The sequence below is a fragment of the Microcaecilia unicolor genome, chromosome 6, assembly GCF_901765095.1.
Source record: "Microcaecilia unicolor chromosome 6, aMicUni1.1, whole genome shotgun sequence".
NCBI lineage: Eukaryota > Metazoa > Chordata > Amphibia > Gymnophiona > Siphonopidae > Microcaecilia > Microcaecilia unicolor.
This window is the reverse complement of record NC_044036.1, coordinates 93,214,263-93,235,676: the sequence shown is the minus strand read 5'-3', so window position 1 is coordinate 93,235,676 and position 21,414 is coordinate 93,214,263. Positions and strand designations below refer to the sequence as shown.

General features: G+C 47.7%; 1 protein-coding gene across 3 annotated transcripts in view; it reads left to right on the top strand.

Annotated features, from left to right (window-relative positions):
• The window catches only part of DHX9 (DExH-box helicase 9), a 334,908-nt gene that overhangs the window by 96,643 nt on the left and 216,851 nt on the right, over positions 1–21,414 (top strand). The window contains exon 1 of one of the 3 annotated variants that reach the window (XM_030205462.1): positions 17,998–18,035. The exons of the other annotated variants lie outside the window; for them this stretch is intronic. The gene's annotated coding sequence lies outside the window, so the exon portion shown is untranslated. Of the gene's footprint in view, positions 1–17,997; positions 18,036–21,414 lie in introns of those variants that run through there. 3 annotated transcript variants of the gene reach the window in all.

The following is a 21,414-nucleotide window of genomic DNA, read 5'->3' as shown; positions in this document are numbered from 1 at the left end:
CAGGAGAAGAGAGAGAGAGCTTTTTGCTGAAGCCCTGTAAAACAGTTATATTTGATAACTGGTGAGCTATATGTTCTGATCTCCCCAGGTACTTTCTAGGAAGTAAACAAATGTTTAGTGTTTATAATTTATCCATATTTCAGTTACCTGTTGTTGTTTGTTGATTGCACATTTTTTGTTTGCTGTTCAGTTTTTAAAGACTGTAAATAATTGTTTATTTCCTCTGCCTGTCTGGACTGATAATTTTGTGTGTTGGGTCTGTGAGTGCTTTCTGGGAATTATCACAGGGGTTAATTTGAGAGCGGGAGACTCGCTCAGAAGCAGTTGTGACTCAGTCAGTGGGAGGAGGTGCTAGTGTAGAGTACAAGCAGCAGGTGCAGGCAGACCTGAGTTGTGCTGGGGATAGACCTCTAAGTGGCCGCGGGGTACCCCCAGGCAGATGGCTAGGCGTTTCGTGACAGACCTGTCCTTACGCAATTTGGGTTGATAACAGAACTGTTCTAGTATCTTTTGTGGGATTATGTATATTGGCTCTACGGGCGTTTTGGAGTTGGCATTCCAAATGAAGAATGCCCGCTGCAAGTTTCCGTTGCCTAGCACTGGTATACGCAGTGTTATCCCCTCTGAGCACTGCTTTCGCAGTATCCCAGAAAAGTTGAGGTTGATCCCTGTGTTGTGAGTTGTGCCTTAGGTAATCCTCCCACTTCTTATGTAAATATTTCCAGAAATCTGTGTTATGAAATAGGTACTTAGGAAAGTGCCATCCTGAGATCGCATAGTAGTATGATACTACTACTACTACTACTTCTACTACTTAACATTTCTAAAGCGCTACTAGGGTTACGCAGCGCTGTACAATTTAAGTTGGGGCCTTGAATTCTGAGTGTACCATTACATGATCTGATATGGCCTCCACCCACAGCTCCGAGGATCTCACTGAGCCAAAGAAGTTGCGCGAAACAAATATATAATCAAGACATAAGGTGCCATGTGCTCGCCATCTGTGTGTATAGTCAAGTTCAGTGGATGCAGCAAGTGCCAGGCATCAACCAGGTCCAGTGCAGTAATGAATGAATGCAAAACTCCCTGCCCCAATCTCCCAGTCCCTAGTTCGTTTCTAGGGGACTTACTGCCACCAACGGGTCCACCACCAGATTCATATACCCTGCCACAATGAGAGTTCAGGATAAAATTCCAGCTCAAATGGGGTAGGCCCATAAACTCCCAGTAAGAATAATTCTCTGCTCTGTACCCAGTTTTAACAATAGAAATCTGCAGGGGTCAGCATATTGCATTGTAGCCTCAGTCCAATATTTTCCGAATAAGGATTTCAATATCTCCTCTTCCCCCCCCCCCCCCCCCCCCTTTCTGGCACCTGAGGAAACTGATAGTACTTCCCTCAACCATTCCCTCTTCAATTTCTTGTGCTCAGCATCAGTGAGGCGGGTCTCCTGAATACAGGCTTCTCCTGAATACAGGCTATGTCTGCTTTCTTCCAAGTTTAATGCCGTTTTGCAAACGGTGTTCACTGCAAGTTCCACCAAACCAAAGGATAATATGCACTGCAAGAACCCAAGAGTGCTCAGCCCTCACCCCCAGCTATCATCATGGTAACCCCTCCTTCCATCCAGGCATCTAAAGCGTTCTTCTTTCCGTTTGCTGCATAAGTGTGAGCATTTAGAAAGTAGAGATAACAGAAAGGCAATGTCTAATTACATTATTCTGCTCTAGGAATTTGCTTGCTTGCAAACCAGGTTTTTCAGAGCAGTTAGTTTAGTGGCTGTGTGCGGAGCCGCGTTTCCAGGGTTGATACCTGCTCCTCCAGTTCTGTGCGACGATTGGTGTCAGCCAAAAGCGTTTCAATGCTAGCAATTTGAGAAGAAAGCTGACCCAGTTGGGGTTGAAGGACGCAACCCAACGCCTCCGTAAGCTGTTAGAGTTGTTCTTCCGTAAACAGCGAGTTAACTGCCATCGTGGCTCCTTCCGACTTGCCGTCTGTTTCTCCCGCTCCTTCTTCAGCCCTTTACTAGATATCTTTCCTACAGCACTATGTAAGTATTTGTCCATGGGAAGCTAGGTTCAAATTAGTAAGCTTTATCTCCAAGTTTGGCTGAAAAAGAATTATTGTGTACAGGCCAGGCACGGGTCCCTAAGAGAGCAAGAAAACATGTCCTGATCCTCTCAATGTGATCTCCATCATTTATAATATTTATATCCCACATTAAATATGAATTAGGTTGAAACCTGGGAGCATTTAAAATCTTTTTTTCCTGTGCCTAGATCAAACGAGAAAGATGGTTTGTGGGAACATGCTCCTTTTGTTTTATGGAATGCAGTGGTAAATTATAAAAATGCACTTAATATTGTTTATTTCTACTATTTATAAGAAAGATATTGGAATAATGAGGGCAGAGCTACCTTCATGCAGAAGTTCAGGATCCATCTAAATGTGCCAACATTTTCCAGTTCTGTGGTATATATTTCTTCTTCAAGTTTGGTTGTAAAAGGCATTTTTTTTGTGGGGGAGGGGTTAATATTTATCTTCCAGCTGTGTGTTTGTATATAGATGAGTCTTGGGAATAATGATGGCTAAGGGAAAGCAATGGTAGAAGAGTTGAAGCTGAATGACATTTGTTTTCCAAATGATGATACATAGCTTGATGGGATGGCCTTGTAAGACCAGAGTAAATCATTTCTTAGCTTGCAGGCTGTGAAGTGACTGTTAAATTTATTTGCATGTTTAATTGCTTTTTTGATGTGCTGACATTGTGAAATTTAGAATGTCGAGGTTCCAGGGCTCCATTGCAATCAGCAAGCATAGAGTTCATTTTACACACTGTGCAGTCTTAGGGGGAAACAGGAGAAGCTCGGTTTTGGTCATGTTTAGTTTCAGGTGGCGGCGAGATATCCAGGCAGCGATGTCAGACAGGCAGGCCGATACTTTGGTCTGGATTTAAATGCAGATGATATTGCTTGTTAAACTCAAAGCCAAAACCTAAGGGTGGTTAAACAATTTGGTATAAACTGTGTTTATGACTGTACATGTTTTGCACTGCTTTAAATCCTACTGGATATTCAATGCTGGTCACCGGAAACAGCCTGGCATTGAATATCCAGGGTCATCACTGATTGCGGCACTTTGCAGGCTGCCTGCTGCCGTCTGAATATCGGGCCCACTGTGTCCCACAAGTTTTAACATTTCATGGGTATCCAGATAATTTGTGAGTTTTATGTTTGGATAGAAAGTGTTTATAGGGCACTCCCTTTTTGCCTCTAAAGGGAGCTGAACAAAAGAGACTAGAAAAAATAAGCAAGCCTTTCTAACAAAGGGAAAACACTTTGAGTTCAGTTTTTTTTTCTCTTTTATAATAATGCTAAAATTTATTAGAGTAAATAAATGGTTACAATAAAATACTTTTATCCCAGTATTACAGAAAATTGAATTCTTATATATATCATTCTAAATTTTAGTATAAGGAAAATAAAATCTCTCTCTCTCTCTCTCACTCCCTTCGGAAGCTGTCAGATTCTGACCTAGTACAAAAGGTGCCCAGGCTGAAAACTGAAGCTTAATTTGTCCGATCACTTAATGCCTTATATTTTCTCTCTTATCTGGCTGGTATTCTTCAACTCTGACCTCTAAAGTCACCGTCACAAAATTCTGTTTCTGTGGTATTTTCTCAAATATTTATAATTTGCCCTTTGTAATGAATACCTATCACTCTTTGTGGTCCTTCACTGAAAATGTCCCTGTGTTATGTTAAAAGCCTGTTTGAAATAAACATACACTTGTAGTTTATAGCCTATTACAAGGGTTAAGCAAGCCTGTCTGTAGTCTGTGAGAAAACCAAGACACAAGCTAGCTAATTGCCCTACTAAATAAGAAAAAGGAATGTTATACAAAGCTGACTGATTTGAAAAACCACACAGCTCTATACATCAGTGATCTTGCATTTTGCTTCCTACAATAGAGAATGCATTTTTCCTTGTCATCAAGCAGATGAAGCCGTTACGTATCGGTTGTGTCCATCAACCAGCAGGGGGAGATAGAGAGTACTCAACTTTTCACAGTGCCTCATGGCCAGCTAGCTCCACTGCCTCTAAAGTATTCTCTATCTCCCCAAGCAGGGTGGCTGCAGCTTCTTCGAGCTCCATCAAAAATCTGCCTGGGGGTGGCTCCTGGCTTGCCAGTTGTTAGCCGGGGTGTTAGAGGCTATAGCAGCTTCACTTTGAAGGCACATAGGTCAGCCCTTTCCCTGCCTTACCCATGGCCCCGTGGATGTGGACATATTAGCTTGCTTTTCCCTGGCCTTTCCCACTCAGTGGATGCAGGCATATTGGTTCGCCTTTCCCTGCCTTTCCCACTTATCTGAGCCTCCGGAGTGTTTTTATTTACCTCTTTTTGCCTCTGCTTTCCTCGCAGCGATCTTGGAAAAGAGGTTTTTTTCCTTGAGATTCTTCTGCAGGACCGGAGCTGTGATACTCGGTCTAGTGAGGTAAGAGTGTTTTCTGACTCCTCCGGGGTGGGCCCGCGATCGGGACGTTCCTCAGCGACCCTCCAGACCGGTCAAGACGCGTGGGTTATGTCCTCCTACCAGCAGAGGGAGACTGAGAAAACACTAAGCTTTTGAAGCCTGTATATATAACCTGTGCAGAACCTCCACTAGCCAGTATTTTCTCAGTCTCAGCAGAGGTAGCAGTTGACAGCCTGTGCAGTCTCCAATAATCTGGTGAGGTAGTTTGTCATTGGGTCGTAGGATTTTTTCCTTCCAAACTTTATTCTGTTGCAGTACCCTGTACGTGTGTGTGTAAAAAAAAAAAAAAAAAAAAAAAGTGCTTTGGGGCCCTGGGTCTGGTGGGGCCCAGTTTTTCCCCCTGGGGTGTTACACCTATGTTTGGGTCCCTCCCCCTGTGCTGCTCTCTATTTCTGTTTGCTTGGCAGCTTTGTGCCTCGGCTGCTTTCTCAGTATTGTAGCCTTGAGTGCCTTACAATTTCCAGATGCCAGAGTTAGAGTAAGATGCCTTTAAGGTCAGTTATTCTATTTCATTTTGCTTGCCAGCTTTGTGCCTCGGCTGCTTTCTCAGTATTGTAGCCTTGAGTGCCTTACAATTTCCAGATGCCAGAATTAGAGTACTGTGCCTTTAAGGTCAGTTATTCTATTTCGTTTTGCTTGGCAGCTTTGTGCCTCGGCTGCTTTCTCAGTATTGTAGCCTTGAGTGCCTTACAATTTCCAGCTGCCAGAGTTGGAGTACTGTGCCTTTAAGGGCATTTATTTCTTTATTTTCAGCGGACCGAACGGGGGTTTTGATTCCTTGCTGGAACGAGAGAGCAGCGCTTTCTCCAGTGCTTTTGCAGTGTGAGTGAGTTTTTGGTTTGGCGCGTTTGCGGAACAGCTTTTCCCTTCCCTCGTGGTTTATGGCGGCCCAGCTCCTCCGATGTCGCGCGTGCTCGTGGCGAGGGGTAGAGGCGCCAGGCGCTCAGTGAAGCTTTGCGGTGCACCTATAAAGGTGGCTGCGGCACCACCCGACTTGACCGCGGAGGGATCGATGGTGTCGGGAGTCTCCGGGTCAGCGGGAGCGTAGGCAGGGCCGCTGTCAGCGGGAACAGTTTCGGCGGGAACAGCCGCCATCTTGAGTCTGACGCGGCCCGTGGAGCCGGCTGGTTTTGGGCCTGCGGCCTCCGTTTTTGGCACAAAAGGGCCTAATGACGGTCCAGGAATGGTGGGCTTTCCTCCAGATTTTGTCTGGACGCGGTATCAGGCCTGGAGATCGGGACCCCCCCTCCCCCCCCCCCCCCCAATTGGAAGAGGGGGCTATTTCCGTCTTGGCTGAGAGACCACGGTTAGAGTGGTCAGAGGATAGGCAATGTTTTTCTCCTGTAGCTGCAGAAGCTGCGCTTAGTGATCTGGGGGAGTCAGATGGAATTGACGGCTCTCAGGAGCAGGATTGTTGGATTCCTGGAGAGGATCCTTCAGTAGTGCGGATTTCCATAGAGATGAGCTGTCAGAACTCATAGATCAGGTGTCGTCCACCCTTCAGTTTGGTCCTGAGGTGGCTTTGGGGGAAACTGTCCAGGATCCGTTGGTGAAGGGCATTCAGCGTCAGGCGTGATCCTTCCCTATGAACAAGGATCTCCGGGAGATGATTTGTCAGGAATGGGATTTGCCGTGTAAGGTGGCAAAGGCAATGGCGAGGCTTTATCCCCTCCCTCAGGACGATAGGGATTCCTTTAAGGCTCCCACGGTAGATGCAGTAGTGACAGGCAGTAATTATAGCTACGGCTATCCCGGTTGATGGAGGAACGGCCCTCCGTGATCCTCAGGATAGGAAGTTGGGATCTTTTCTCAAGCGTAGTTTTGTTTTGTCGGCTCTAGCCCTGCAGGCCTCGGTTTGTGGGGGTCTGGTAGCTCGGGCATGTTTTCGTTGGGCCGAGAAGCTCCTGGATGATTCGGTAGATGTTGGTTCTTCTGGGGGTCAGGAGTTAGCCGACTTGGACATGGGTTCATCCTTTTTGTCTGAGGCTTTTATGATTTGTTGCCTACTTCAGACAAAAAATATGGCTATGGTTGTGGGTCTCTGCCACTTAAGGGAGCTATGCTCTTTGGAGAAGATTTGGACAAGTTAGTGTGAGGTCTTAGTGATACCAAGGTTCTATGGCTTCCAGATTTTCGGTTCAAGGCAGGGGCCAGAACTAGTTCCTCTCTGGGACGGTTTAGGGAGGCTCAGCGGTATAGGCCGGGCAGATCGAGTGGGACCTACCCCTAGCTGTCTGTTTGTCCAATTTAGATTGTAAGCTCTGTTGAGCAGGGACTGTCTTTTCATGTTAATTTGTACAGCGCTGCATAAGTCTAGTAGTGCTGTAGAAATGTTTAATAGTAGTAGGACCTCTAGGGGTCGGTTTTTCCAGCGCACACAGTTCTTTCGTGAGAGTCGTCGCGGAGGGCGTGGCTTTTCCGCGGGAGGTTAGTATTCAGGCCACAATTCCCAATGAAGGTGTGCGGGCTCAGGCTCTGGTGCATGTTGGGGCTCGGCTGAGTCTGTTTTACCAGAGTTGGGCCCAAATCAGGTCAGATCAGTGGGTTCTCAAGGTGTTTCGAGGCGGATGTGCGCTGGAATTCGAAAGCTGTTCTCCCGAAGTGTTTCTGGAATCCCTCTGTCGGTCTTGGAGCAAGAGGGCAGCAGTGAGGGACACTCTGCGGTGGCTGCTCGCGTTGGGAGCCGTGGTTCCTGTTCCTTCAGATCAGCAACGCTCAGGGTGCTATTTGATCTATTTTGTGGTCCACAAGAAAGAGGACACTTTTCGTCCCATTTTAGATCTCAAAAGGGTCAATGCGGCACTCAAGGTGCCCTCTTTCCGGATGGAGACGTTGCGGTCGGTCACTGGTGCGGTCAGGAAAGGAGAGTTTCTCACTTCCCTGGATTTGACGGAAGCTTATCTTCACTTTCCTTTGTGCAGCCTTTTGGTTCCAAGTTACAGGGTCCGATTCGTCGGTTCCTTGCAGAGAAGGCGCCGACGGCCCGTACTTATCGTCAGGTCCTGGGCCTGATGGCGGCGACCATAGAGGTAGTTCCGTGGGCCAGGGCGCACATGCGTCAGGTACAGTCAGCTCTGCTCAGTCGTTGGTCCCCTCTGTCGCAGGACTTGGAAATGTGTTGTCCGCTGTCGGTGGCCCCTCGTCTCAGTCTCCGCTGGTGGCTCAGTCCGCGCAATTTGGGAAAGGAATGCCGTTGGAGTCCCCACAGGGGCTGGTAATGGTCACGGATGCCAGTCTGCAAGGTTGGGGGGCACATTGTCTCAGTCAGGTAGCTCAAGGCCGGTGGTCTCGCGCAGAAGCAGAGTGGTCCATCAACCGGCTGGAAACTCGGGCCATTCGGGTGGCGCGCCAGGCCTTGACGTCGGTGGTTCGCCACAAGGCAGTCCGAGTGCTCTGTGACAATGCCATGGCAGTAGCATATGTCAACCGTCAAGGGGGGAACAAAGAGCCTTGGCGGCGCAGTTGAACTCATCTTCAGGCTCTCTTGGCAGCGCATGTGGCCGGGGTAGGTCACATAGATGCAGATTATCTCAGCAGGCACACTCTAGATCCCAGAGAGTGGTCTTTTCTTCGGTCAGTGTTCCAGTGAGTTGTGTCGGTCTGGGGACTTTCGGTGATCTTAGGGCAACGGCTCGCTATGCGCAAGTTCAGAGATTTTTTTTTTTTTTTTTCAGTCGCTGAAGAGACCCTTGAGCGGAGGAAATCGACACTCTTCTGTTGCCTTGGCTTCGGGAGTGACTGTATGTGTTTCCTCTGTGGCTGTTAGTCGGTCGAGTAATATAGCGCATCGAACATCACTCCGGTCGGGTGATTCTGGTAGCTTCGGATTGGCAGCGTCGACCATGGTATGGAGACCTGGTGCGGTTGGCAGGGGCGGCGGCCCTGCCTTTGTTGGGATCAGTTCTGTGTCAAGGCCCGATAATCATGCCGGATCCGGCTCGGTTTTCGCTTATGGTTTGGCTCTTGAGCGGCACAAGTTGAAGAAGAAGGGGCTTTCGTCCAGTGGCTTTGCTACGATGTTGAGTTGCCGTAGACGATCCACTTCCTTGGTGTATGTCCGGGTTTGGAGAATCTTTGAGCACTGGTGTGAAGACCATCGAGTTCGGCCGTTTCACTCTTCGGTGGCGGAAGTTTTGGAATTTTTGCACGATGGTGTTGATAGAGGTCTGGCCTTGTCTACACTGAAGGTTCAGGTGGCAGCTTTGTCATGTTTTCGTGGGAAGCTTCAGTGAAAGTCCTTCGCGTCTGTGCCTGAGGTAGTGCGTTTTTTGAAGGGTGTTAAGTTGCTGCGTCCGCCTCAGTGACGGATGGTGCCTCCGTGGGATTTGAAGCTAGTTTTGGATGCTTTGATCAGGCCTCCGTTTGTGCCTCTGGTATCGGCATCTTGTAAGGATTTATCTTTAAAGGCGGTCTTGTTGGTGGCGATTACTTCAGCACGGAGTGTTTCAGAGCTTCAGGCTTTGTCTTTTAGGGAACCATTTTTGTCCTTTCTGAGGGAAAGGTTTCGTTGCGGACGGTGCTTTCCTTTTTTGCCCAAGGTGGTTTCCGAGTTCCATGTTAATCAGGTCATCTCTCTGCCAGTGTTGGGTGATATGGCTGGAGATTCGGAGCACCGTGGTATTGCCAAGCTGGATGTCAGGAGAGTTTTGAGTTGTTATCTCTCTGGAACTCAGGACTTCAGAGCCTCTGACCGTTTGTTCGTTCTTCATGGTGGCCCAAAGAAGGGTGCAGCGGCTCCTAAGGTGACCATAGCACGGTGGTTGAAGGAGGCAGTTGCATCTGCTTACTTGGTGAAGGGTCCTGTGGTGCCTAGGGGCTGGTCTGCTCATTCCACTAGGGGAATGGCAGCCTCGTGGGCAGAGAATAGTATGATTTCTCTGTTAGATATTTGTCGGGCTGCGGTTTGGTTTTCGTTGCATTCCTTTGTGAAGCATTATAGGATTCCTGTGCATGCAAAGGACGAGGTGCGCTTTGGGGCAGCAGTTTTGACCTCTGGCCTTAGTAGGTCCCTCCCATAAGTTAGTTACTGCTCTGGTACGTCCCACGCGTCTTGACCGGTCTGGAGGGTCGCTGAGGAAGGTGAAATTAGATCTTACCTGCTAATTTTCTTTCCTCTAGACCCTCCAGACCGGTCAAGAGCCCGCCCTGTCTGTATTGGAGGCCAGGAGGTGTATTTGTTGGATAATTCTTGGCTGCTGTAAATTGTTGTTTCTCTAATTGCAGACTGTTTATTTCTGTTTTGTGATAGGAGTCCGGGACAGGTGGGGCTCTTCTTTGATAGTCCACCTGTAGAAGCCCAACTGTTTTATCAAAGGCAAAGGAACATGTTTCCGTAAGAGCAAGCGGAAGATGTTTCTTGTTTTTGCAGTTTACTGTGACCACGTACAGGGTTGCTAGTTGTTGTTAGTGTTTTTTGTTTCTCTGCTTTGTCAGGGGTATACTGGCTAGTGGAGGTTCTGCACAGGTTATATATACAGGCTTCAAAAGCTTAGTGTTTTCTCAGTCTCCCTCTGCTGGTAGGAGGACATAACCCACGCGTCTTGACCGGTCTGGAGGGTCTAGAGGAAAGAAAATTAGCAGGTAAGATCTAATTTCACCTTTTTGGCGCGAACCACCATTTTTTAATTTTACCGCTGTTTTCAGCGATGGCTGCGGAGACTGTAAAGCGCTGTTCTAAATGTGGCAAGCGCAAATCAGCAGCGTGGCTCTGTAATTCGTGCTGTACAGGCGGTAGAGCCGGCCCGAGCATGGTGAGCGGCGATCTTTTGCGCTCTGAGCTGGCAGCGGATGCCATTTTGGATTTTCCACATGGCGCAGCCTCCGTTGCGACGGAGAGCCCTGAATCCCGGGGGGGGGGGGGGAACCTCTGATTGAGGCTAATAATAGAGCTGATAGCCCTGGGCAGGATCCGGGCGGTCAGGGAGCGGACTTTGTTTTAATGCTGCATAGGGCGTACATGCTTAAAAGAGCTCTTCCAAGGGATCTTCGGACCCTCTGCCTGCCCCCCTGGTGGATCCTGGCCTTTTGGAGTTGGCTTTGCCTGTTTCTTATCCTCCTGATAAACGCAGAAGGGCTAATTCCCCTTCTGAGTGTGGCGCGCACCCCCCCCCCCCCCCCCACCCACCCCCCGTGGTCGGGCTGTGAGGATTCTGAGGGGTCTGGCAGAACTTCTTGGGCTGAGGAGCCAGAGTCGGGTGTAGAATTGCCACAGGAGCTTGATGATCCGTCTGCGGTGAGGATTTTCCACCGTGAGGAGCTGCCAGCGCTTATTTCAGATGCCTTACAAGCCCTCTCGATTGAAGATCCTGGGAGTGGCACAGCCTCCTCTGTTAATCCAAGGATGGCTAGTACCAGAAAACCTGCTCGAGCCTTTCCTTTGCATGACTCCATCCAAGAGCTTATTTCAGCTCAATGGGCTGACCCCGAGGGACCTTTGAAGGTTGCCAGGGCTATGGGGCAATTATACCCTCTGAGTGAGGAACATTTGGCTCACTTTGCAATGCCTAAAGTGGATGCCCTGGTCACGGCCGTGACAAACAGAACTACCCTCCCTGTTGAAGGAGGTGTTGCCCTGAAGGATATTCAAGACCGCAGGCTTGATTCAGCTCTGAAGCGGTCCTTTGATTTGGCAGGTCTCACTGTTTGGGCGTCTGCATGCATTTGTTTTGCTGCAAGAGCCTGCCTGGCTTGGTTACTGCAGGCAGTGGAACAGCCCGGTGATGGAGCGGAGACCTTATCTGTAGTGGCTCCTCGGATGGAGTCGGCCTTGTACTTTTTGGCTAACGCCCTTTATGATATGGTCAGAGCTTCGGCTAAACAAATGGCTGTAGCAGTGGCGCCTCGCCGCACTCTTTGGCTACGACATTGGGCGGCGGACATGGCCTCTAAGCAAAGGTTGGTGAAGTTGCCCTTTCAAGGCCTTCTCCTGTTTGGTGAGGAGCTGGAAAACATTGTTAAAGGCCTGGGGGATTCCAAACCTCAGCGCTTGCCCGAAGATAGGCCGAAGCCTTCCTCTAAGGGTCAGGCGGTCCGCTCCTCTTACAGATCTCGCTTCCGTGAAGCTAGAAGGTACCACCCGGGGCGTGCTGCTGGGTTCACTTCGCGTGCCCGCTTTCAGCAGAGAAACTCCTTTCGCTCGGACAAACGTTCCGCAGCTGCCGGTTCAAGGCCTGGAGTTCAGGGGCGACCCTCTCAATGATGGTGTGCCGGCCCCCTCCTCGTTTCCTGTCATCGGAGGAAGACTTTCCCTCTTTTTCGAGGAGTGGGCCAAAATCTCCGCAGATCAGTGGGTCTTGGACCTGATCATTTTTTTATTTATTTTTATTACATTTGTACCCCGCGCTTTCCCACTCATGGCAGGCTCAATGCGGCTTACATGGGGCAATGGAGGGTTAAGTGACTTGCCCAAAGTCACAAGGAGCTGCCTGTGCCGGGAATCGAACTCAGTTCCTCAGTTCCCCAGGACCAAAGTCCACCACCCTAACCACTAGGCCACTCCTCCACTCCACTCAGAGACGGATACCGAATAGAATTCGATGCCCCAGTGAGACGTGTTTGTGGAGTCCTGATGCGGTTCTGCCGCCAAACGGGCGGCGGTAGAGGAGACTTTGCACAGTCTGTGCCAGATAGGGGCTCTGACCCCGGTGCCTCCCGCTGATCAAGGTTTAGGCCGCTACTCCATTTACTTTGTGGTGCCACGAAAAGGCGGGTCTTTTTGCCCGATCCTGGACTTAAAAGAGCTAAACAAGTCCTTAAGAGTGCGGCATTTTCACATGGAAACCCTGCGCTCCGTCATTGCGGCGGTACAGCCAGGAGAGTTTCTCACGTCTCTGGACCTGAAAGAAGCTTACTTGCACATACCAATTTGGCCCTTGCACCAGAAGTTTCTGCGTTTTGCGGTGTTGGGAAAACATTTCCAGTTTTGGGCCTTGCCTTTTGGCCTCGCCACAGCTCCCTGAACCTTCTCCAAGGTAATGGTGGTAGTAGCTGCCTTTCTCAAGCGAGAGGGTATCCGGGTTCACCCGTACCTAGACGACTGGCTCATCAGAGCGGACTCAGAAAAAGAGTCATCTAGCTACAGCCAGAGTGGTTTCAGTCCTTCAATCTCTGGGCTGGGTCGTCAATATGGCCAAAAGTTACCTGACCCCCTCGCAATCTCTAGAATATTTGGGGGCCAGGTTCGACACAGCCTCGGACTATGTGTTTCTTCCCGAGCAAAGGAGGTGCAAGCTTCAGAATCAGGTCCGTCTGCTCCTGAGGATGCCCCGCCGCGAGCTTGGGACATTGTCCAGCTGCTTGGATCGATGACGGCCACCTTGGAAGTGGTGCCATGGGCGAGAGCACACCCGAGACCTCTACAGTATTCTCTACTTCAATGATGGTCTCCAGTGTCTCTGGATTATCAGTGCAGACTTTCTTGGCTCCCTGCGGTCCGCCTCAGTATGGAGTGGTGGATCTCGGACAGCATGTTGCGGCGGGGAATGCCACTGGCGCTCCCCGATTGGTGCCTAGTGGTGACAGATGCCAGCCTGAAGGGCTGGGGCGCACATTGCCAGGGGAAGCATGCCCAGGGTCTGTGGACGCCCGACGAGTCGGAGAGGTCTATCAACTGCCTGGAGTTGAAAACGGTGTTTCTGGCGCTTCTGGCCTTTCAAGTGATCCTGGAAGGATTGGCCGTCCGAGTGATGTCGGACAACATGACAGCAGTGGCCTACATAAATCGACAAGGTAGCATTCAGTGCAGAGCGCTAGCCGCGCAGGCCTAACAAATTTGCCACTGGGCTGAGCTGCATCTACAGTCCCTGTCAGCAGCTCACATTGTAGGTCAGAGCAACGTGCAAGCCGATTATCTAAGCAGGCATCAGATCGATCCAGTGGAGTGGGAACTAGCAGATGATGTATTCCTGCAGATATGTGCCAAATGGGGCAAGCCAGTGATAACGACCAGTTCCAATGCCAAAGTCCCATGCTTCTTCAGCAGACGGATGCTTTGGATGCCTTGGCTCAACTCTGGCCCCTGGGCTTGCTGTATGTCTTCCCTCCGTGGCCCTTGATAGGGCGAGTGCTCCTGCGGATTCGGCTGCATCCAGGAGAAGTGGTGCTCATCGCCCCGGATTGGCCCAGGAGGCCTTGGTATGGGGACCTCCGACAGATGCTGTTGGAGGCTCCCTTTCTGTTACCTCTGGTTCTGCACCTGTTGTCACAGGGTCCGGTGGCCATGGAGGACGCCTGCCGCTTTGGTCTTATGGCATGGCGATTGAGAGGGCGCAATTGAGAGATAAAGGCTACTCAAATAAGGTAATTTCCACTCTCCTGCAGGTCCATAAGCGCTCCACTTCCGTGGCTTATGCCAGGATTTGGCGCCAGTTTGAAGTCTGGTGTGTTTCAAGAGCGCTTTCTCCGTTGCGGGCTCCTGTCTCACCGATTCTGGATTTTTTGCAGGATGGTGTACACAAAAGCTTGGCCTATAATTCCCTGCGGGTGCAAGTGGCAGCATTGGCCTCCCTGCGTGGCAAGGTTGAAGGCGTGTCCTTAGCTGCTCATCCAGATGTGGCACGGTTTCTTAGAGGGGTGCTTCGGCTCCATCCTCCCGTGCGGGCACCTTGTCCAGCTTGGAACCTGGGGGGTTAGTATTGAAGGCCGTTCAGGGGGCACCCTTTGAACCGCTTCGGCGTTCTTTAGAGAGAGATTTGACACTGAAGGCCGTCTTTTTAGTGGCCATTACCTCGGCGAGACGGGTGTCAGCTCCAGGCGCTGTCCTGTAGAGACCCTTTTCTGCAATTCTCAGAGTCAGGGATCACTGTTCGGACCGTGTCTTCCTTCATGCCTAAGGTGGTTTCAGCGTTTCACCTAAACCAGCCTGTTTTTCTTCCCTCCTTTGTTGAGGAGGAGTTTCTAGATTCATTTGGGCAGTTGCACCTTTTGGATGTGCGCAGGACTCTGTTGCTGTATCTGCGAATTACAAATTCTTTCAGGACTTCTGATCAACTTTTTGTGCTGTTTGCAGGTCCTCGCAGAGGGTCTTCAGCGTCTAAAGCCACTATTGCCCGTTGGCTCAAAGAAGCTATCTTTTCAGCATATCTGCTGTCTGGCCGGGCTCCGCCTGAAGCCTTTAAGGCACATTCCACAAGAGCGATTTCCTCTTCCTGGGTGGAAACTGGAGCACTATCTCTTCATGAGATTTGCAGTGCTGCAACATGGGCTTCTAAGCTCTCTTTTGCCCGACATTACAGGCTGGATGTGGCTGCCAGGAGGGATGCACGTTTTGGAGCACAGGTGCTAGCGCATGGTGTGGCTTGTTCCCACCCTATTTAGGGATTGCTTTGTTACATCCCATACGTAATGGCTTCATCTGCTTGATGACAAGGAAGGGAAAATTAAGTTCTTACCATGATAATTTTCTTTCCTTTAGTCATGGCAGATGAAGCCATGAGCCCTCCCTGTATGATTGTCTGTATTGCAGTGATTCTGATTTTAGGTGCTGTTCTTGTTTCCTGAAGTTATATTCCTTCCTTGGGGAGTCGGAAAACAGTCTTCAGGATTCTTGTTACAGTTATAGGAGGATGAGTTCATTCCCTCCAGTTCATGTTTTGGGAGGATTAGTTTATTCCCTCCAGGAGGATGCAAGTATTCCTTCCGTTTATACAAAGTGGAGGACGAATTTATTCCCTCCAGGAGGAGGAGTTCATTCCCTCCTTTTTTGGAGTTTATGCCCTTGTTAAGGGGCCATCGTTCGCTGTGAGGAAAGTTCATGTTATTCCCATTGCGGTTTGCCATACTGCTTTGGAAGCTTCAAATACTGAAGAGGCAGTGGAGCTAGCTGGCCATGAGGCACTGTGAAAAGTTGAGTGCTGTCTATCTCCCCCTCCTGGTTGATGGACACAACCCATACATAATGGCTTCATCTGCTATGACTAAAGGAAAGAAAATTATCATGGTAAGAACCTAATTTTCCCTTATTTCTCCTGTGCTTGTACTGCTGATACAGAATGTGGTTTCTTATTTGGGGGGGGGGGGGGTTCTAATTTTTGATTCTTTATTCTGTAATTGGTGAGGATTGGTCTGTGTTCTTTGAGTGACTGAAGTAAGAGATTTTAAAATGTCAGTGTTTCCAACATTTCCATAAGTGTGTATGTGGTTTATGTTGATGCAGACTGTTTACTTAGAAATCCATCATAAAGTTCACTTTAAGACATTATTTGGTATACTCTTAAATGCTATACACACCTATATGCCTAGTGCCCCCCCCTCCTCAAAATGTCAAGTCTGGCTATGCCCCTGACCCTTCATTAAAAAAAAAAAATTAAAGGCTCATTGCAACAAGAAACATTTTTTTAGTGTCAGCAGCGCCTTTCTTGTGTGTGCCTGTTTTTTAAATTTTTTTTATTTTTCTGTTGAAGGCAGCCTTTAACTAGGGAATCCCAGTTGTGAGGCCTTACTGTCCTGCTTGTCCTCTGGTTACTTACCCATAGTAGGTGTTCTCCTTGAACAGCAGAATACAAGTCTACACATACCTTCTCTCAAACTCTGGTATTTCATTAACTTAGGAAGTACTGTGTGACAATGCTAGGTTGTCGGAAGTTGGGTATGCATGATAGTGCCTCTTCAAGGCTTTCAGAAGCTTTTCAAAGCTGAAGAGGCTTATCCAGATAACATCACCCACTTACAAAGATTTGTATTCTGCTGTCTACATAAGTAATGCCACACTGGTATAGGACCAAGGGACCATCGAGCCCAGCATCCTGTCCCCGACAGCAGCCAATCCAGGCCTAGGGCACCTGGCAAGCTTCCCAAATGTACAAACATTCTATACATGTTATTCCCAGAATTGTGGATTTTTCCCAAGTCTATTTAGTAGTGGTTTATGGACTTGTCTTTTAGGAAACCGTCTAACCCCTTTTTAAACTCTGCCAAGCTAACAGCCTTCACCAACCCAGCAATGAATTCCAGAGTTTAATTATGCGTTGGGTGAAGAAACATTTTCTCCGATTTGTTTTAAATTTGCTACACTAGTTTCATCGCATGCCCCCTAGTCCTAGTATTTTTGGAAAGTGTGAACAGACGCTTCACATCCACCTGGTCTCTTTTCCAAGGTGACAAGCCCTAGCCTCCTTAGTCTTTCTTCATAGGGAAGTCGTCCCATCCCCGCTATCATTTTAGTCGCCCTTTGCTGCACCTTTTCCAATTCTACTATATCTTTCTTGAGATGTGGCGACCAGAATTGATCACAATACTCAAAGTGCGGTCGCACCATGGAGCGATACAACGGCATTATAACATCCTCACACCTGTTTTCCATACCTTTCCTAATAATACCCAACATTCTATTCGCTTTCTTAGCCACAGCAGCACACTAATTGGGTTTCTGCCAGGTACTTGTGACCTGGATTGGTCACTGTTGGAAGCAGGATACTGGGCTAGATTGGCCACTGGTCTGACCCAGGATGACTATTCTTATGTTCTTATATAAGTAACTAGATTTTTTCCACTATTGAACAATTATGCAGTCGAGGACTATTTAAATGTCTGTTGTTTAGTGAGTTGAATGACTTTCTTTTTGGCTTGTATGAAAACAGGCAGTGCTAGGAAGTGTTTTTTCTTGACAGAAATTGATGGAGCTTAAAAGGGACAAAATCACTAAATCAAAATACATGATTGGTGTTAATCTGCATATTATATCTGGCACAGAGCTTGGCAGATTCCCTGGTATAATACATTCAGATAATTTTCTCTGGGTGTAAAGAGTGGGAGGCTTCTAAGATAGGGAATGTGGTTGGTGACGGTATGTTTCTCAGCCCGCTTGCTACTATTCCAGAGAGTGTTTCTGGGACTTGTATTTCCTATCCCAGGAAGACTCGCAGTACTTAACACTTTGTGCAAGAAGCCCCACTTCCCAATTTGGCGCTGTGAAAGCTGTTCTAGGAAATACAAGACCTATTTGTCTTACAAGACTGCTATTATTGGGAAGGGGATGCAATAGAAACCATTTAACTGTTAAACATTTTTTCTTGGGAGCACAAAATAAATCTAACTCCAAAGAATGGTAGCAATGAACTTATCTAGACTTAAGACGGGGAAATGGTTTTAGAATGCATTTGATGGAGGATTTGTGTTTATATAAGTTCAGGCACGGTCTCCTGTATGATACACAGTGACCTATCTGAACATAGCCTGGTTGGGCGGAACAGCAGTGTATTTTTCTTGGGAGTCCTGTTGTCAGCATTAAGATGTGAATAATATATAATTGCCATATGGATTGGGACTCAAATGCTGAAAAGGGATGACTGGTGACACCAGGAATCTGCCTTCATTCACACATGTGATACTGCTTAGGCTGTACTAAGCAATCCCATGGGAAGCTGTGTTGAACTCTCTGATTCCTGGTGTCACTGTTCCCCCCCCAGGTGGAGGAGAAAATATTGAATGATGACTATAAGCTTGGCTGAGAAGCATACTGTCTTGGTCGTGGCAGTAATGAAGGGCGGACTCTAGGCCTGAAAGGTCAGTGGTGTGTAGATATCTGCTGTCTTACAACTTTGTTTTTATTTGCTGCTAAAGATTAACACTTTCCTTCCTTTGACCTTGCAGCAACAGAGCCAATTCAAGTTTACATGAAGGCTAGTTTATGTTGTATTTCTGTGTGTGAGGCTTTCATTGGGATCACATTCAAGTAACTGTTATGAAGAGCTGAAATGTTAATTTCCTCCTCTTCATCCTGTCAGACCAGTTTAGACAAGTAGGGTTGTCTCCTACCAGCAGATGGAGAGAGAGTTAAAACATCTCCAGTGATGACGTTGCTGTATAAAGATGGTTGCCACTGAATAAGTCTCGGTATTCTCTTTGCCGTGCTGAAATAGGGGTGTGGTTTCATGGATTGGGTTCCCAAGCCAACAGACCTTGGCGCTACTTTTCCTTTGGTGAGTAGAGGTGGAGGAGAAAAGGGCCTGAAGGCAGTGGGAGAGAGATGTTCTCTGTGAATTGCCCCTTAGCTTTTTCCCTCTCATGGGGGTTATTCTTAACCAGCTTCTGTGGTGCCTGGGGATATTACCCACTCTCAGCAATGCTTCCCCTGAATTCTTACATATCCTCTCATCATAGAGAAGTTTTGAGGGAGCTGTGTTAGCTGAAAGGAGATTGCCTTTCCAGGCCTCCATTTGAATACTCCACTAGGGGCACTTTAGGAGTCCTACAGGTATAGCCAAGCAGCAAGGTCAGAGAGGGTGCAACAGTTATTGCCAAACTGATAAAGCTTTCCTGTTCTGTAGTGCAGGGGTATGCACAAGCAATAACAGCTGTGACCATTACATTACATTTAATGCTTATATGCCGCTTGTACCAATGAATGGATCAATATGGCTTGCTTGCAAACAAAAAAAAAAAAGTAGGACATAATCCTAGAATTATAACAATACAAACGGGAAAAAATTCTATAAGCGTCTGAATCCAGTTACGTCAGACTCGGAACTGGATTCAGACGCTCAACTCCAGCATGTTGGCCACGGCGGAGGAAGAACTTGCAAGTTGTCACCTCGGGTTGGCTGGCGGGGGTTGGGGTCCCCCGCCAGCTGAAGAAATATTTTTAAAGGCGCAGGAGGAAGCGGACGCAAAAGTAAGAAACGTCAGCGGGGGAGGGCTGGCGGCGGGAGGGGGGTGGAGAGAGTCGTTGGTGGGGGGGGGTCCGGTAATGGGGGGGGGGGGTCGGTGGCGGCAGGGGGGGTAAAATGTGCCCCCTCCCTCTGGCTCTGGCCCCCCCTTACCGCCGGAGGCCAGATACACCCCTGGTAGGAAAATGACTTTTCTAACTCTGTTTTATAAGCAACTCTTTGGAGGCCAAGGAAATTGCAGTCTCAAACTGTCGCGAGCTACTTACATAATTCTTTTTTTTTTTTTTTTTTTTTTTTTTTTTTTTTCATTTATAACCATTTAAATTTTTACAAGTGATAAAACAACTTACCAGAAATACAGAGAAAGTAATATATAGGAATTATTTCAGTCAGGTAATTCTATTCTCTTCCTTAGACCACTAAATAGGAAGAGTGAAACAAGACAAGGAGATCAATTAAACAGTAAACAGAAAAAAAAAAAGGTGGTATTAACCTGATTATCCCCAGATATTACTCATCTAATTCATTATTCCACATTGATCTGGTTGGCTTCTTCAAGGCCAATACGGTGTATAGTCAAATCATTTCATTGAAAACATACTTATTGTCAAATATTAGAAATAATACATCTGATTACAATTTCTCTTTTAAAAGCCAGAAGTTGGAGTCACGTGACGCGATGCACGCGAGCGGTCACTAAAAGATTAGCTCCGTGCCCTCTCTCGCATTCCAAGCTAAAACCCTCGAATTAAAAAACGGAAACCGGCTAAAATTTAAAATAAAGAACCCGCGAGGCTTACCCATCCACCTATCTTTTTGGATCGGAGGTCCGAAGTAGCAATGGCCGCTAAATCGCTTCGTAAAGGAAAAGCGGGAGAAGACAAGATGGCGGCACCGGCGAGCCCATCGAATTTGTCAGTTAGCTCAGCATGGACCGCCGAAATAGTGGGAGAAGTAACAGCAGCCCTGGAAGTTATTCTAGACAAAAAATTACAGGGGCTGGACTCCAAACTAGCAGGTTTGCAGAGCGATATGGCGCAACTCGCCCAGGATATGGCAGGTTTTCAACAACGAACGGGGGCCCTGGAAGACCAAGTTACAACTATGGAACAGAGGTATGGTAAACTCCTAAAAACAGTGGAAACACAGGCCGAAAAGATAGAAGACCTAGAGAATAGGTCTAGACGTAATAACTTGCGTTTTGTTGGGCTGCCTGAGGATATAGGGGAAAAAGAACTTCGCCCTTTCCTAGAGAAATGGTTAATGAGAGAACTAAAGCTGCAATCAGAAATGGGACCCCTAATTATTGAGAGAGCCCATCGAATAGGCCCTATGCGACAAAGCGCGGGGAGGCCCAGAATAGTGATATGCCGAATACTTAACTTTAACCATAAAACCGCAATAATGCAGGCCATACGTGGTGGAATACCTCTGACTTATAACAATCAAAAAATCCTGTGTTTTCAAGATTATTCGAGCGCAGTGGCCGCGCAGCGGAAGGCTTTTTCACCGACGTGCTCGCAACTAGTGCAACACAAGATCAAATTCGCGCTGTTGTACCCAGCAAAATTAAAGATCTTTTACCAATCATCTGTTAAAATTTGTGAGACGGTCCTGGAAGCACAGCAATACATTAGACAAATACTGAGTGAAGGAGATGAATGACGGATCAGGCTGAGACTGGGAAGGACATGGAGTAAAACAGTTGAATGTTGGAATTAAATCATGGACATTGCTGAAAAAGTTGATTTAAGGAAGTTAAATCTTTTGGATAAAATGACCTCAGTGATATAAAGCGACAGCCTGAGTTGGTATGATTATAGCTAACTTCTGGGGTCACAGTAAATATAAGAACTGAATGATTATCGGCTCAGCTCCGGACCCTGACGGAGGCTCAGGGATGAGTAGCAATGACATACATGGAAGCAACAACTGGAATACAATGGATTACAAATTTGGAAATGAAGCGGCAGAAACACTGCGAGTAGAAACTTTCAGAAGTTGAATAACAGAACCAAGTGCCCAGGAAGACATGAAACGGGGTGGAATAATGGGGACTACAATTTACAGAAATAATCAGGACGTGGTTTGAGCAGCCAACATGGAATACAAGAGACCCGTAACGGGCTATAATAAGAATAAAAGGTGGAGGCCGCAACCTGAACAACTATTATTACACTTTAGGATTACAATTGCTGATGGGATGAGGCAACATGATCGTCCGTGTACAGGATTGTGGATTACAACTGCTGAATGACTAAGCAAAAAACCAAGGC